This window comes from Vicia villosa, unplaced genomic scaffold (genome assembly GCF_029867415.1).
Source record: "Vicia villosa cultivar HV-30 ecotype Madison, WI unplaced genomic scaffold, Vvil1.0 ctg.001678F_1_1, whole genome shotgun sequence".
Lineage (NCBI taxonomy): Eukaryota > Viridiplantae > Streptophyta > Magnoliopsida > Fabales > Fabaceae > Vicia > Vicia villosa.
Window position 1 is genome coordinate 189,019 of NW_026705696.1, and position 4,342 is coordinate 193,360.

A 4,342-nucleotide genomic window follows, 5' to 3' on the forward strand; every position below is an offset into this window, starting at 1 on the left:
TGTTAACAAAAAATTAGTACAATTTCAAGCAACAAAAATGGAAGAAGATTCTGTTACCTCTCCTTTGGCAGACGAAAAAAGAGTCAAACGTCGTATCTTAGATTCTTGTGGGAAAAATATTTCTCTTATTTTACTCTCATCCTCTAGGTAAATGCTCAAACACTGCACTTCTGATTTGTTTTTGCTTCTAATAATAAAATGGATTGATTTTTTTATTTAACAATGGTTAAATTGTTAGAAGTTTGTGAATAAATTTATAACATTTCATATTATTTTTTGTAATAAACAGCCAAAAAGAAGATGTTCTCAAACGGAAACAAAAGAATGAAAATTGTGAAGAATGACACCCTCTACTATTCAAAAAAGAAAAAGAAAATAGTTCTGATAAAAAGGAGTACTCCTCCATTCCACAAAATACATCTTTTGAAGATATGATATCTTTAAGGTATAAATATATCTACAATATAAGAAAATGAATTGGTCTGGAAAAGACCAATTTGTCCTGTTGGTTCCACAAGCTTCCACGTGGCGTTCTATTTTTCCAACACATCCTTCCATTGCTTTTTGGAACTCAAATTAACAATCTAATATTCATTGTTTTTCCTTTTTCCAAACTTTTACTTTTCTTTCTGACTCACTCACTGCTTCTTTCTTCCTCCTTCCACTTCTTCCTCCTTCTTCCCCTTTCTTCCTGTTTCTTTTTTTTAAAATCAAATAGAAACAAGCGATAATCCCCGATATCGGATCTGATTTTTTTGTATTCTTTTGTACAGCAACAACATTTATAAATGACTCTAGATTCTGGTTCTTTACACCAAAGTGGTTGTTGTTGAAGGCCCCCAGCCTCAGGAAGGTATTTTACTTCTTTTAGTTTTAAAATCTTACATTTTCAATATTTTCTTTTTATGTTTAGGGTTGAGTTAATACTTTTTGATTTTATGTGTTTAGATGAATAGTCATTTTAAAACTAATTTTTAAACATATATTTTCTTTGTGGTATGATAAATAGTGTTTGGCTTAATGTTTTTTCTTTGGTTAACAATATTGTTTACATGTTTTTCCATAATTTTAGACATGTTTTTGTTAACTAACACTCTTGATTTTCCTTTTCCTTTCTAGACCCATAATAATAATAATGGAAATCAGAATTATTTTCAACCAGCATAAGGTTAGTATGCTTTTCTTCAATAAAAAGGATTTTGGTTTGAATTATTTTTCTGGTTTTCGTTGTATGTTTTAGTGTTAATTCTATGATAAATATGTGATTTTTACTGATTGTTGCAGTTATGGTGTTTACTAATTTGTGAATATTTCATTCTTTATGTGAAAAATATTAATGATGTTTTCATATATGTGATACCAAAGAAGATCCATTTGGTTTTTAACTTCACTCTTTTTTTTCAGGTTCTTTAGGTTTGATCTATGGGTTTCTAACTTCTTTAGGTAATTTACATTACTTTCAGTTTTTGTATTACAATTATAACTAAGGTGTTGTTTCATGTACAAACATACAGTAAGTAAAACTCACAATTTTTGAATAATTTTTTAAAGAAGTTTTTATTATTGGTTTATGTGAAAATATAGGCTTGGGAAGGACAAATTTATGTCTTCTGAATGGGAAGGACAGGCTCATTGATCAGTCACATTGTTGATATTTTGAGAGATTTTCCAATACCTACTGCAGGAAGTTAGCTGTAATAGATACTACAAGTAGTCAAAATCAAGAAACAGATAAAGTTAACTATCTTAGGGAGGGATGACTTTTGGTTACTTTCAATGAATTGAGTTGTTTTTTGTGATGTTCTATTTCCAAAATAAAGTAAAATATATAAATACATTTATTTGATCATTTCTAAAGTTATTTCTTTCTATATATATATATTGGATTGAATGTATTAATTTTTCTTTGATTTCACTTTATTTTTTTTATTTCTTTAATAAATAAGAAATATAATAAAATATAATTTATTATTATTAAAAGTGAAAAATATAAAAATTAAAATAGACAAGTTGTAGTGCAAAGATGTGTCGCAGTATACTGCAGCTCACACTAGCAAGATATTGTCACATATGACTATTTTCTAAACCATTACTATTCATATAGACTCATCTAACTAATTTTTTTGAAAGACATTATCAGGGTTCATTTGAACCATTGAAACACTGACTACATTACAACGGATCTAAAAATGATTTAACTTTGTTAGAAGTATAATGTTTGAATTTTTAAAGTAAAAGTTATTTAATTTTTTTGAAAGACATTATCAGGGTTCATTTGAACCATTGAAACACTGACTACATTACAACGGATCTAAAAATGATTTAACTTTGTTAGAAGTATAATGTTTGAATTTTTAAAGTAAAAGTTATTTAACTGTTATATTTAATTATTAATAATTTAATAAATTTATTTGATGTGTTATGAAAATATACATTAATATCTAATTTGATAATTATAGATTCAAAATCAATTTTGATCTATAATATAAACAAATAGGATATCTGAAAAGTTATGCATTTGATTTTTAATTTAAATGAATACAAATTTTTTAAATATTATTTTTATTTATATTTTTTTAATGAACATTAATTAATTATTCACTTTATAATATCATGTTTTTAATATATTTAATTTAATGCATTGAAAGTTGTATTTAAAATTAACCTTTTATACAACACCAACCTTTTATTTTTTACTCTAACTAAAATTCTTTATGTTGCTTTTAGTATAAAGACTATGACTGATTTCACAATTCTGTCACATCTAATTATACTAGGTGATATTATGACCACTGACATATCTTTAGCCATACACTTTCCAATATTTGAAAGACATAGAAAGTTGGTCCAACCCTTCCAACTTGCATCAAAATATAATAAAATATAATTTATTATTATTAAAAGTGAAAAATATAAAAATTAAAATAGACAAGTTGTAGTGCAAAGACGTGTCCCAGTATACTGCACCTCACACTAGCAAGGTATTGTCACATATAACTATTTTCTAAACCATTACTATTCATATAGACTCATCTAACTAATTTTTTTGAAAGACATTATTAGGGTTCATTTGAACCATTGAAACACTTACTACATTACAACAGATCTAAAAATGATTTAACTTAGTTAGAAGTATAATGTTTGAATTTTTAAAGTAAAAGTTATTTAACTATTATATTTAATTATTAATAATTTAATAAATTTATTTGATGTTTTATGAAAATATACATTAATATCTAATTTGATAATGATAGATTCAAAATCAATTTTGATCTATCATATAAGCAAATAGGATATCTGAAAAGTTATGTATTTGATTTTTAATTTAAATGAATACAAATTTTTTAAATATTATTTTTATTTATATTTTTTTAATGAACATTAGTTAATTATTCACTTTATAATATCATGTTTTTAATATATTTAATTTAGTGTATTGAAAGTTGTATTTAAAATCAGCCTTTTATACAACATTAACCTTTGTATTTTTTACTCTAACTAAAATTATTCATGTTGCTTTTAGTATAAAGACTACGACTTATTTCACAATTTTGTCACATCTAATTATACTAGGTGATATTATGACCACTGACATATCTTTAGCCATACACTTTCCAATATTTAAAAGACATAGAAAGTTGGTCCAACCCTTCCAACTTGCATCAAAATATTATTATAAAGATTAAAAATATTTTACACCAAACAATTAATATCTATTCTTCAACTTTACATCATAATTATTTTGTTTGAAAACACATATCACCTTACATCCTAAATACAATACATATAATACATATAAAATTTATATTAGTTCATGAAAAATTAATTTAAAAAAAACTGAATAATAAATGAAAATATAAATTAAAAATAAATTAAAGATAAACAAAATTATAATCAATAGTATTAAAATTTAAATTTACGTTACTATTATTTTCTTCCATTTATACCATAAAATTGTTGTTACAATATTAATAACTTTTATTATTCTTTATGACATTAATTATCTTTTTTAATAAAATTCACTATTTATAATTTAATTACATTAATTTCTTTCTTTCCAACAAAAAATTAAAGTGATATTTATAAAATAATAATATTCTTACGCTAAACTCTAAAATTTATACTTATTTAGATATTTTATTTATAAAAAAAAAATAATTAGAAAGAAATGGAGAAAATATATATTTCAATAACCGAAATTTATATAAAATAACATATTTTTTCAATATTTCAATATTTACTATATAATATATTGACTTTTGTTAAATAAAATTAGTTCGCTTGATGTTTCAATTTTTTATTTATTATATTTACTTAAACCATGTTTAATTTCAATGTATAT

General features: G+C 23.4%; 1 long non-coding RNA gene across 1 annotated transcript; it reads left to right on the top strand.

Moving 5' to 3' along the window:
• Positions 1 to 635: 635 nt before the first annotated feature.
• On the top strand, positions 636 to 1,770 carry LOC131636262 (uncharacterized). Its single transcript, XR_009294001.1, has 4 exons — positions 636 to 853; positions 1,120 to 1,168; positions 1,405 to 1,443; positions 1,585 to 1,770. It is a non-coding gene; the product is annotated as an uncharacterized LOC131636262 (long non-coding RNA).
• Positions 1,771 to 4,342: the final 2,572 nt, after the last annotated feature.